General features: G+C 41.1%; 1 protein-coding gene across 2 annotated transcripts in view; it reads right to left on the bottom strand.

Moving 5' to 3' along the window:
* WWP2 (WW domain containing E3 ubiquitin protein ligase 2) overlaps positions 1 to 14,013 on the bottom strand; it is a 162,799-nt gene that overhangs the window by 115,512 nt on the left and 33,274 nt on the right. The window lies entirely within an intron of this gene.

Genomic DNA, 14,013 nt, shown 5'->3' on the forward strand with positions numbered 1-14,013 from the left:
CAAAGAAAACAGTGAGACTGTGTAAAACCTATTAGGAAAAAAATACAATTGGATCCCTATCCCACATCATATATCAAAATAAACTCTTGACTGACTAAAGGGTTAAATATTTTAAAAACTAATTAAAGAAAACGGTCACGGGGCACCTCGCTGGCTCAGTTAGTAGAGCTCGCGAGTCTTGATCTCAGGATTGTAAGTTCGAGCCCCACGTTGGGTGTAGAGATTACTTAAAAATAAGAAAGAGAGAGAGAGAAAGAAAGAGACAGGGATGAAGGAAGGAAGGATGGACGAACAAATGAAAATTATCACAGGAGCACCTGGGTGGCTCAGTGGGTTAAAACCTCTGCCTTCGGCTCAGGTCATGATCCCAGGGTCCTGGGATCGAGCCCCACATCGGGCTCTCTCCTCAGCGGGGAGCCTGCTTCCTCCTCTCTCTCTCTCTCTCTGCCTGCCTCTCTGCCTACTTGTGATCTCTGTCAAATAAATAAATAAAATCCTTAAAAAAAAACCAAAAACTTAAAAAAAAAAGAAAATTATCACACGTGTCAACTTAAGGAAGGTATCAAGCTTACCGTTTTTTCCTATGCAGTTAGCTTTGTGGTTCTCAGACTTGAGCATATATCAGAATTCCCTGGAAAATCTGTTAAACAGATTGCTTGAACCCCAGCCCCAGAGTTTCTGATTCTGCAGGTTTGGGATAGGGACTCAGAATCTCTATTTCTTTTTTTTTTCTTTTTAAGAGTTTATTTACTTGAGAGAAAGAGAGAGTACATGAGCCAGGGGGAGAGGCAGAGGGAGAGCGAGAAGCAGATTTCCTGATAAGCAAGGAGCCTGTCACAGGGCTCAATTCAGGGCCCCAGGATCATGACCTGAGCAGCAGGCAGATGCTTGACCCACTGAGCCACCCAGGTGTCCCAGAATTTACATTCTAGCATGTTTCCAACTGATGCCCATGTTCACCTCTTCTGATTTTTTTTAAAGATTTTATTTATTTATTTGACAGACAGAGATCACAAACAGGCAGAGAGGCAGCGAGGGGTCGGGGGGCGGGGGCGGGAAGCAGGCTCTCCACCAAGCAGAGACCCCGATACGGGGCTCAATCCCAGGACCCTGAGATCATGACCTGAGCCAAAGGCAGAGACTTAACTCACTGAGCCACCTAGGCACGCCTCAACTCTTCTGATTCTCTTAATGCCACCTTTATTACATAGTAAATTCTCTCTATATTGGAACATATTTAGAAAATAACATATGGGGGGCACCTGGGTGGCTCAGTGGGTTAAAGCCTCTGCCTTCGGCTCAGGTCGTGATCCCAGGGTCCTGGGATCGAGCCCCGCATCGGACTCTCTGTTCAGCAGGGAGCCTGCTTCCTCCTTTCTCTCTCTGCCTGCCTCTCTGCCTACTTGTAATCTCTGTCTGTCAAATAAAATAAATAAAATCTTTAAAAAAAAAAAAAAAGAAAATAACATATGATGGAAGACATATAAGGATACAGGAGCAAGTTTAAAGAGATACCCACTAGCCAAACCAGGGATAATATAAGCATCAAAATAATGGCAGAAATAAATTATAACTCACTGAATGAAATAAGAATCCATGAATTGAGACTGATAATACATACCTACATGCCTAAAAGAAAAGGAAATGCTCTTCCTTGCAATAGTATAGCAACTAATAAATATACAAGGAATAGTAAAAAATTTGCAACCATCACAGTAACTGATTCAGAAAAAAATCATTAATGAATGCAAAAACAAGTAGGTGAAGGTGTGACAAGAGACAGATATTTACGTAATTGCGAAGTATTAGATCTCCCAAGAAATTACTTTTTAGTTATAAATAGAAAATAGCCATTTTACTGTGGAGAACATGGCAGATAACACTTTAAGCCAATGATCAAAGTTAACATCAACAAAGTTAACAGTGAAACACACTGAGTCATATGCCTCCTGATATTTTGCACTGAGGACACAGTATCATTTCCGCAGTGTTGCTGCCAAAAATACATACCCTGAATCTAATCCTGAAGAAAACCCAGACAGAGCCAAACTGAGAGGATTCTACGAAAAGACTGGCCTGAGCTCCTCAACCATGACAGTGTCATGAAAGACAAAAATAGGCTGATGAACTAATTCCAGATTTAAGGAGACATGACAACCAAATGCAATGCCTAATTTTGCACAGGACTCTGGATCATGGGGGAAAAAAAATCACTTTAAGTGCATTTTTGCAATGTTGCAAAAATGTTAGGTTTCTTGGTTTAATTATACAGTGGTTAGGTAAGAAAACAACCTTCTTCTTAAAAAATAGACACTCAGGTATTTAGGGACAAAGAAGTACAAGGTTCTCCCAATGTTTAGAGCAGCAATGCCCACAAACAGCCAAACTATGGGAAGAGCGCAGATGTCCATCGACAGATGAATGGACAAAGAAGATATGGTATATACATACAATGGAATATTACACATCCATCAAAAAAATGAAATCTTGCCATTTGCAACGACACGGATGGAACTAGAGGGTATGATGCTAAGCGAAATAAGTCAATCAGAGAAAGACAATTATCAAATGATTTCACTCATATGTGGAGTTAACAAAAGAGGATCATAGCGGAAGGGAGGGGAAAATAAAATAAGATGAAATCAGAGAGGGAGACAAACCTTAAGAGACTCTTAATTATTAAGAAATAAACTGAGGGGGCACCTGGGTGGCTCAGTGGGTTAAGCCTCTGCCTTCAGCTCAGGTGATGATCTCAGGGTCCTGGGACTGAGCCCCACATTGGGATCTCTGCTCAGCAGGGAGCCTGCTTCCCCTTCTCTCTGCCTGCTTCTCTGCCTACTTGTGATCTCTGTCAAATAAATACATAAAATCTTTAAAAAAAAAAAAAAAAGAAACAAACTGAGGGGGCGTCTGGGTGGCTCAGTGGGTTATGCCTCTGCCTTCGGCTCATCTCTGCACACAGCGGGGAGCCTGCGTCCTCCTCTCTCTCTGCCTGCCTCTCTGCCTACTTGTGATCTCCCTGTCAAATAAATAAATAAAGATCTTGAAAAAAAAAAAAAAACTGAGGGTTGCTGGAAAGGAGGTACATGGGGGGGATGGGGTAACTGGGGGATGGGCATTAAGAAGGACATGTGATATAACAAGCACTGAGTATTATATGAAACTGATGCATCACTGAACTCTACTTCTGAAACTAATAATATACTATATATTAATTGAATTTAAATAAAATTTTTTTAAAAGAATGATATATACATGGACTATAATAATAGCAATATAATATAGTGGCATAATAATAACAACAATAAATTACTTGTACTGAGCATTCAAAAAAAGTACAAGGTTGATAATTTAAAATGATTCAGGGGCGCCTGGGTGGCTCAGTCAATTGGGCATCTGCCTTCGGCTTGGGTCAAGATCCCGGGGTCCTGGGATCGGGTCCTGCATCAGGCTCCCTGCTCAGAGGGAAGCCTGCTTCTCCCTCTCCCCTTTCTGCTCCCCCTGTCTGTGCTTGCTCTCTCTCTCTGTCAAGTAAATAAATAAAATCTTATAAAAATCTTATAAAAATATAAACGCAGAGAAAGGGGAACCCTCCTACACTGTTGGTGGGAATGCAAGCTGGTGCAGCCACTCTGGAAAACAATTTGGAGTAGAGCGACCCTAAGACCCAGCAATCGCACTACTGGGTACTTACCCCAAAGATACAAATGTAGTGATCCGAAGGGGCACGTGCACCTGAAGGTTTATAGCAGCAATGTCCACCATAGCCAAACTATGGAAAGAACCTAGATGTCCATCAACAGATGAATGGATAAAGAAGAGGTGGTATATATATATATATATATATATACAAAGGAATACTATGCAGCCATCAAAAGAAATGAAATCTTGCCATTTAAAACAACGTGGATGGAACTAAACAGTATTATGCTGAACAAAATAAGTGAATCAGAGAAAGACAATTATCATATGATCTTCCTGATATGAGGAATTTGAGAGGCAGAGTGGGAGGTTTGGGGGGTAGGGAAGGAAAAAAAATGAAACAAGATGGGATTGGGAGGGAGACAAACCATAAGAGCCTCTTAATCTCACAAAACAAACTGAGAGTTTCTGGGGGGAGGAGGGGTATGGAGAGGGTGGTTGGGACATTGGGGAGGGTATGTGCTACGGTGAGTGCTGTGAAATGTGTAAGCCTGACGATTCACAGACCTGTACCCCTGGGGCAAATAATACATTATATGTTAATAAACATAATTAATAAATTTTTAAAAAGAAAAGAAAACAAAAAAAATAAATAATACAATAAAATGGTTTAGAAAATGATTATAGATGTAAGTATAGACAGGGACAATGTTAAAGCAAATGTATCAAAATATTAACAGCTGGATGCAGGATACAGGGGAATTCCTTGCCCCATTCTTTTAACTTGTGTCTCAGTTTGACATTATTTTAAAATAGAAAAGATTTTTGTGCGGTTTTTTTATTTATTTTTTTAAGATTTTATTTATTTATTTGACAGAGATCACAAGTAGGCAGAGAGGCAGGCGGGGGGGGGGGGGGGGGGGGCGGAGGGGAAGCAGGCTCCCTGCCGAGAAGAGAGCCTGATTCGGGGCTTGAACCTAGGACCCTGGGAGCATGACCTGAGCCAAAGGCAGAGGCTTTAACCCGCTGAGCCACGAGGCGCCCCTGGTTTGTTTTTGTTTTTGTTTTAATCTACTTCAAGCTACATCTCCCTCCTTGCAGTGCCAAAACCTACAGCATGAATGAGGCCAGCTGCAGGAGAGGGGAACTACAAGAGAAAATCAGTCAAGTCTTACATCCTACCTGCTACCAATTTAGAAAGAAATCAAGACCATCCAGTGGGCAGATACGAATGGAACATGTTAATAACTACCGAAACTGGGTGATAGGGATTCTGCTTGAAAATGCCCCTAATAAAAAGGTTTTTAAAAATCAATATTCAGCCCCAATATGTGGCTTCCACACAGAGATGAGTAGAGCAATCCTTAAGAGCCAAACCAGTCCTCAGAGTCAAGTACTTCTTACAGCCACAGCCAGGTCAAGGTTCTTTCAGAAAGTCGGTCAAGGCTGACCCTTATGCAACTGCAGGACTCAAGCAAAGCCCTCCACCGGGCATACCACACCAGCTGAGTTTCCCAGTCAACTTCAAGTCCACCCAGGGGACAACAAGGCAGCGAGTGAAGGAGGGAATTGTAGCAGGACAGGCGCTACCGGTCAGGTCTTTTCCCAGGAAAGGCTGTTTCGGGAAGAGAGGCCACAGGGAGAGGAGTCACCTAACATGCCGTGACCTACTAACCTACACAACCATGTTCATACTTAAGACACCACTCTGGACACATTCCCAGCCTAGCAGCTCCCCGAGGAATGCAGGTGCCAAGACTGTGGAGCTGAAATACCTCATGTTAATGGCAGCCTCTCCACTCCACATCCCCAGAGCTTTTGCATCTGTCCAGGCTTAGAACTCTCCCTTGAGGGGCACCTGAGTGGCTCAGTTGGTTGAACATCTGCCTTCAGCTTAGGTTGTGATCCCAGAATCCTGGGATCAAGTCCTACATCGGGCTCCTTGCTTGGCAGGGAGGCTGCTTCTCCCTCTGGCTGCTGTTCCCCCTGCTTGTGCTCGTGGGTGCTCTCTGACAAATAAAATCTTAAAAAAAAAAAAAAAGAACTCTCCCTTGGAACAACCTCGGGGCTACCTCCCATTTAGGCAAGGAGGTCCTACATCAAGAAACAAGGTCTCTGCCACCATCTCAAGGATTTGAACGTCCCCAGCTTTGGGAAGAAAAGACTCAGTGGAGGCAGAAGGCTACCACAGGGGGCACCTGGGTGGCTCAGTGGGCTAAAGCCTCTGCCTTCGGCTCAGGTCATGATCCCAGGGACCTGGGATCAAGCCCCACGTCGGGCTCTCTGCTCAGCGGGAAGCCTGTTTCCCTTCTTCTCTCTCTGCCTGCCTCTCTGCCTACTTGTGATCTCTGTCTGTCAAATAAATAAAATCTTTTAAAAATATATTAAAAAAAAAAAAGAAGGCTACCACGGCTACTACTTATATAGTACTGAAACATGTCTGGCACTATTTTTAGCTCATTTAACCTCAAAATGACAGTTTTACAGATAAGGAAACAGAAGCACAAAGAAGTTATGTGATGGTCCAACGCCACAAAGCTGGTGGAATCAGGATTCAAACCCAGGGAGTCAGACTCCGGAATCTACATGTTCTTAACCACTTTTCTACACGACAGCTCTGTAACCACCAGAAGCAGCCTTGCTCTAAACAGAAGGCTTTATGAAACACGGCTGGAATGTTACATATCTCGTCTATGCCATTGTCATCCTAGATTTCTTTTTCTATGAAAAAATAGCCCACTGCCTATTACGGCCCACATTTTCCATCAGATTTGGATCTGATGTGCCTCACTCCTCCACCCAGCCACATAATTTAAGTGCTTCAGCTGATGCTGGCCGGAACAGGAGGAGCTACAGTGACTGTCACACAGCATAAGCCCCTGAGTGGCTCTGGGCTCAAAGAGAAAAACCGCAACAGCAATTACAAACAAGGAGCAGAACAAGAGGTATGGATTTGCCCCTCAAAAACTGCTGGACAGGGGCGCCTGGGTGGCTCAGTGGGTTAAGCCGCTGCCTTCAGCTCAGGTCATGATCTCAGAGTCCTGGGATCGAGCCCCGCATCAGGCTCTCTGCTCAGCAGGGAGCCTGCTTCCTCCTCTCTCTCTGCCTGCCTCTCTGCCTGCTTGTGATCTCTCTGTCAAATAAATAAATAAAATATTTAAAAAAAAAAAAAACAAAAAAAACTGCTGGACAGTATCTACCAAAGCTAAACATACATCCACTCTGTGAACCGAGGGCCCTACGTGTGTGTGGTGTGTGTGTGTGTGTGTGTGTAAACACACTCAATAGAAATATATGTATATGTCTTCCAAAATACATGTAAAAGAATATGCAAAGCAGCTTTGCTCATGATGGCCCCAAACTGGAAAAGAGCCCCAATGTCCACCAGAAGGACAATAAACAAACTGTGGTATAGTCATACAATAGGAACCTCTACCCCTATAAAAAAACAAACCAGCATTACATGCAAAAGCATGGGTGACTCTCACAGATACAATGATAAGCCAGGACAAGAAAATGTACTGTATGATTTCACTGATAAAAATTCAAGAATAGGCAAAACTAACCAATAGTGTTAGAAGTCAGGACAGTGGTTATCTCAGGGTGAGCAAAGGGATATTGACTAACAGTAATGTGGGAATCTCCTGGGATCCTGGAAATGTTCTTTATCTTGATCTGAGTAGTGATTACACAGATGTGAACATATGTAAACATTCACTGAACTATATCACTTAAGGTTTGTGCACTTTTCTTTAAAAGAAAAAAATGTGAATACCCACGGGGGGAAAAAAAAAGCCAAGTTGAAAGCATGAAGGTTTTCATCATTAAACAAGACAAAAATAAATGCACTATAAGCTTTCAACTCAAAAAGCTATAAACGACCAACTGACTGGATTAAAAAAAATATATATCTAGGGCAAATTGTTGAAAAAGTTAAAGTTAAAAATGGAATTATTAGGGTGCCTGGGTGGCTCAATCAGTTGGGCAGCTGCCTTCAGGTCAGGTCATGATCTCAGGGTCCTGGGATCGAGTTCCACATCGGCCTCTCTGCTTAGCAGGAAGCCTGCTTCTTCTCCCTCTGCCTGAGGCTCCCCTGGCTTGTACTCTCTCTCTCTCTGTGTCAAATAAAATCTTTAGGAAAAAAAATGGAAATATTAGAAAATATGGTATAACTGATAAATCCAAGAAGCCTCATGAAAAATAAAGAGCAAAAGTTAAAACAAAAATGTTTACACCAAAAAAAAAAAAAAAAATGCTTACACTAGTCAAGAAAAAAATTGGGAACAAATACCAAAAATTTTAAGTGAGAAAAGTTAGGAATATTTTTTAAAATGAGAATGAGATTTAAAATCTTTATACTGATAAATTTGAAAAATCTCATGAAACAATTTTTTCTCAGAAAATATGAATTAACAAAATTGATGCAAGATGATCAGCAAGGGGCCCCTGGGGGCCCAGTGATTAAGCGTCTGCCTTCAGCTCAGGTCATGATCCCAGGGCCCTAGGACCAAGCCCCACATCCGGCTCCCTCCTCATCAAGAGGCCTGCTTCTCCCTCTTTCACTCCCCCTGCTTGTGTTCCCTCTTTTGCTGTCTCTCTCTCTAAATAAATCTTAAAAAGAAAGAAAGATGATTCAGAAAAGCTGAACAAACCAATCATTATGGGGTAAAAAACTGAAAAAGTCATCAAAGAATTCTTTCAGAGAAAGCAGCCAGACCCAGTTGGTTTTACGGGTAAGCTCTTTCCTGCACTCACAGAACAGATAATTCCCATGTTATAGAGTCTGTTCCTGAAGCTGGAAAGAGCTTCAATTTACTTTACAAAATTAGCTAAACCTCGATTCTAAAGCTGACAAAAATAGTACAAAACTACAGACAAATATCACTTATGAATATAGGCAGAAAACCCCCAAAAAACATACTAACAAGCAATTCTAACAAAATTTTCAAGGAACAATTCAACATGAGCAATTGGGTATATTTTAGAAATTTAAAGATTGTTACTATTAGGTAATCAATGCACGAAATAGAAAGAAGAAAAACCATTTAATTATCCCAATAGTTACCTTTTTTAAAAAAAAGACTTACTTATTTCAGAGAGAGAGAGAGAGAGCGAGTGAGCATGAGCAGGGAGGGAGAGGTAGATGGAGAGAGAAACTCAAGCAGACTCCACACTGACCTGGGAGCCCAAAGTGGGGCTTGATCTCACAGCCCTGGGATCATGACCTGAGAAGAAACCAAGAGTCTGACGCTCAACCAATTGGACCAGCTAGACTCCACCCAGCCCCAGTTACATAAAAGATATTTGACAGGGGCGCCTGGGAGGCTCAGTGGGTTAAGCCTCTGCCTTCGGCTAAGGTCATGATCTCAGTGTCTTGGGATCGAGTCCCGCATCGGGCTCTCTGCTCAGCAGAGAGCCTGCTTCCCCCCTCCCCTGCCTGCCTCTCTGCCTACTTGTGATTTCTCTCTCTGTGTGTCAAAAAAATAAATAAAATCTCAAAAAAAGAAAAAAGATATTTGACAATAATTCAACACCCTTCCTGATTAAAACAATAACAACAACAAAAAAGTGATTAATAAATCAAGGGGGGGTGGGGCAAGAAGAGGTTACTACTAACACCCAACCTTACCCCCAGAGAAGAGTCATTAGAAGCCTGGTTACCAGACAGGGTGGGATGGTCATTCCATCACAACTAAAACAGGAAGTTATATGCAAAACAACTAATGGGAAAAAAGCATAATTATTTCCTAATGTGAGCAAAATTATCAATCTTAGAAACCACATAAATGTCTACCAAGAAAAACCAAAAGAAACTATTGCAAAACTATACTAAGAATTCAGTAGTTGACCGATTATAAAAACAAAACAAAACAAAAACATGCAAAAACTAATAGTCATATATCAACAACACTAAATTAGGAGGCCCAACAGGAAAAAATCCCACTAAAAATAAGATCAAAAATATTTTTACAATTTAAAAGAGTCTATCTAAAGGTAACTTCAAAATGATTTGAGTGAATTTAGAGACACTGCATGTTCTTAAGTAGAAAGAATTAGTATAGACATTCTCCATAAAGGAACTTTATATAGGATAGAATTTCCATAAATCTTAGAGGAGGAGGAGGGGAAGAACCTAAGAAAATAATTCAAAGTTCAGGTGGTGTTGTCATATATGCAAAGAAAAAGAGGAAGGAAGATTTTGAAAAGCAGAGAAACTCAAAAAGTCAGATATTAAAACGTGGTAATGTTATAACAGCTAAGACAGATTTTAAAAGTCTAATAAAACAACAGATGAAATGGAAAATCCCCCACAGGTCCAAGTATGTGTATGTGTACGTGTGTGTCTGTGTGTGTGTCTGTATGTGCATATGTATTTTTTTTTAAATATAGGCTAAAGGTAACAAACCATCAGGGATAATAATCACAGATTTCAGTAAGTAATGCTAAAGCAACCAGTAAACTCTAGGGAAAAATTAAATTAGATCCCTACTCACACTGTTCACAAAAATAAGCTCACTTGAAGAATTAAATGTGGGGATGCCTGGGTGGCTCAGTTGATTAATCATCTGCCTTGGATGAGGTCATGATCCCAGGTCCTGGGATTAAGCCCCACTTTGGGCTCCCTGCAGAGCCCTCTCCTTCTGCTCCCCACTCCTGCTTGGGCTCACTCTCTCTTGCTCTCTCGCTCTCAAATAAATAATCTTTAAAAAAAAAAAAAAAGAATTAATGTGAAAAAAGAAAATTACAATAAACTAGGAAAAACCAGAGGTGACGATTCATCCGAACTCAGGACGAAGAAAGCCTTTCATAAAGGAAAAAGTTACAAATGCAAGTTTAAAACATGTTTGAAAAATTAAAAAAAAAAATGCAAATGAAAAACTGGAAAAATATTTACAAATTATAAGACAACGAGAAATGGCCTTAACATATAAAGAACTCTTTCAAAACTGAAAGAGAAAAATGTACACTTTGATAGAAAAATGGGCAAAGAACATTAATAAGGCAATAAACACACTCTAAAAACAATCTCCTTCAATAAATCATAGCATCAAAAGGCAGAGTGAAGTTGGGGTAACTTCGGAGCCATAACAACCAAATTCAAAGAGTAGACCTTGTCTGAATTCAGGTTCAAGCAAACAAACTTGAAAACAACACTTTGAGACAATGGTGAAATTGTACAGGAACTAGGTATTAGGTGATAATAAGGAATTCACGTTAATATTGCCAGGTGTGATAATGGTATAGTAATTATATAAGAAAAGATCCTTTTTGCTTCCTCTCTGGGCTCAGACCTAGTTTGCAGGACCATGGCTAAATGGACCAAGAAGGTCAGAATCATTGGTACATATGAGACCAATTATGGTGCCTCTCGAAGGAAAATGGTGAAAAAGACTGAAGTAATACAATGTGCAAAGCACTCTTGTTCCTTCTGTGGCAAAACCAAGATGAAAAGACAAGCTTCAGGGATCTGGCTTTGTGTTTGCATGGAAACAGCGGCTGGTGGGGTTCAGACCTACAGTACTGCTCTGTAGTCACAGTAAAGTTGGTGGCCATCAGAACCTTGCAGGACTTGAGAGACCAACAGAAGCTCCACCATCTGAAACATTACGAGCCTATAATAAATGGGTTAATTTATGCAACAACGTAAAATTTCAAAAAAGAAAATATTTTTTTAAAAGATTTTATTTATTTATTTGGTGCAGAGAGAGAGAGAGAGAGACAGAGATCACAAGTAGTCAGAGAGACAGGCAGAGAGAGAGGGGGAAGCAGGCTCCCCACTGAGCAGAGAGCCCGATGTGGGGCTCGATCCCAGGACCCTGAGATCATGACCTGAGCCGAAGGTAGAGGCTTAACCCACTGAGCCACTCAGACGCCCCGAAAATATCTTTTTTATAAGACACATGCTGAAGACTCTAAAATATAATACTGAAACACCCGTAATTTACTTTGAAATTCTACAAGTAAAAAAAAAAATTAGATGAAGCAAATCTGGCATAATATTAATTATAAAATAGACAAAAAAAAAAAAAAATCCCCAATAAAAGCCAAGAGGCAAAAGAAACCAGCAGTCTTGACCACTGCTGACGGGAAAGTAAACTGGCAGAACTTTACAGAGAGTAATCTTGCAACATGTGTCCAATGTCACAAATATTCACATCCAGCAAACCTATCTTCAATAATTTATCACAACTGTCAAAATGGGCACAAAGATTAATAAACATATAAATTTAGGGGCGCCTGGGTGGCTCAGTGTGTTAAAGCCTCTGCCTTCAGCTCAGGTCATGATCCCAGAGTCCTGGGATCAAGCCCCACATCAGGCTCTCTGTTCGGTGGGGAGCCTGCTTCCCCCTCTCTCTCTGCCTGCCTCTCTGCCTACTTGTGATCTCTGTCTGTCAAATAAATAAATAAAAATCTTAAAAAAAAAAAAAAAAGTTTACCATAGCATTATTTGTGACTATAAAATACCAAAAACAACACCAATGTCCATCACACAACCACCTGAGTGACTACTACCAGGCAATCATCAAAAACTACACTTTGGAAGAATAATTAAAGCTATTTCAATATATTGGGGGGGGATACCTGGTTGGCACAGTCCATTAAGTGTCCAACTCTTGGTTTCAGCTCAGGCTGTGATCTCTAGAGTGAGAGATCAAGCCCCATGTCAGCCTCCACACTCAGCATGAAGTCTGCTTAAGATTGCCTCTCCCGGGGCGCCCGGGTGGCTCAGTGGGTTAAAGCCTCTGCCTTTAGCTCAGGTCATGATCCCAGGGTCCTGGGATCAAGCCCAACACAGCAGGGGCTCTCTGCTCAGCGGGGAGTCTGCTTCCCTTCCTTTCTCTCTCTGCCTGCTGCTCTGCCTACCTGTAATCTCTGTCTGTGGAATAAAAAAAAAAAAAATCTTTAAAAAAAAAAAAAAGATTGCCTCTCCCTCTGCCCCTTCCCCTGCTCATTCTCTAAATAAATAAATAAATAAAATCTCTCCCTTTTTTTTAAGGACAAATACTGTATGATTCTACCTACATGAGGTACCTACTCAGATACATAGAGACAGAAACTAGAATGGTGGGAGGTGAAGAGAGTGAATGACTTGTTTGATGGGTACCGAGTTTGTGTTTGAAATTCTGGAGACAGATGGTGGTGACGGTTGCACAATAATGTGAATGTACTTAATACCACTACGCTGTACACCGAAAAATGATAAAGATGATAAACAGTTAGAAATAAATAAGTAAATAAAGATATATTGAGGGGCGCCTGACTGGCTCAGTCTGAAGAGTGTGTGACTCTTGATCTGGGGGTTGTAGGTTTGAGCCCCAAAATCCCCATGTAGAGATTACTAAAAAAAAAAAGTAAATAAAAAACTTTTTTTTTTTTTTTAAGATTTTATTTATTTAACAGAGAGAGATCACAAGTAGACAGAGAGGCAGGCAAAGAGAGAGAGAGAGAGGGAAGCAGGCTCCCCGCTGAGCAGAGAGCCCGATGCGGGACTCGATCCCAGGACCCTGAGATCATGACCTGAGCCGAAGGCAGCGGCTTAACCCACTGAGCCACCCAGGTGCCCCAAAAACTTTTTTTTTTTAAAGATTTTATTTATTTATTTGTCAGAGAGATAGAGAGGGAGAACACAAGCAGGCAGAACAGCAGGCAGAGACAGAGAGAGAAGCAGGCTCCCTGCTGAGCAAGGAGCCCGATGGGGGACTTGATCCCAAGACCCTGGGATCATGACCTGAGCCGAAGGCAGCGGCTTAACCAGCTGAGCCACCCAGGCATCCCTAAATAAATAAACTTTTTTTAAAAAAGGTATATTCATACATTTTAAAGAGAAAAAGGCATGTTGCAAGATATTATGTTTATGTATGGTCTCAATTTTGTTTCATTGATGTCTTAAATATTTATATGCAGGGAAAAAAAGGTTCAGAAAAACCTATGTCAAAATGGTAGTAATTATCACTAAGTACTGTGGCTTACAGGAGAATTTTATTTTCTTTGTGTGTCTATGTGCTTTCATGTAATTTCTAGTTTTTCTACAATTACTTTTATAATCAAAAGTATGACAGAACAAATGAGGAAGGGGACAGTCACAGCGGCTGCTGATCTTAATGTGAGAATGTCCTCAAGTGTATTTCCAAATGACATAACAAACTTGATAATCAAATTATAAAATGCATGCTAGAGTTTGGGAAAATAAAGACCAACTCAGAAGATAAACCATCAGGGAATTAAAAGAGAGGCATATTCCTGGTTTCAAACAATTCCTGAAACTGGAGTGGGTTCACCACATCCCTGTGTGCCCCGAAGAAAGGGAAAGACCAGAGGAGCCTTTAACACCACTCGAGTGGCCCGGACAGGCTCAGAAAGAAAAGACTC

Source organism: Lutra lutra, chromosome 17 (genome assembly GCF_902655055.1).
Source record: "Lutra lutra chromosome 17, mLutLut1.2, whole genome shotgun sequence".
Taxonomy (NCBI): Eukaryota; Metazoa; Chordata; class Mammalia; order Carnivora; family Mustelidae; genus Lutra; species Lutra lutra.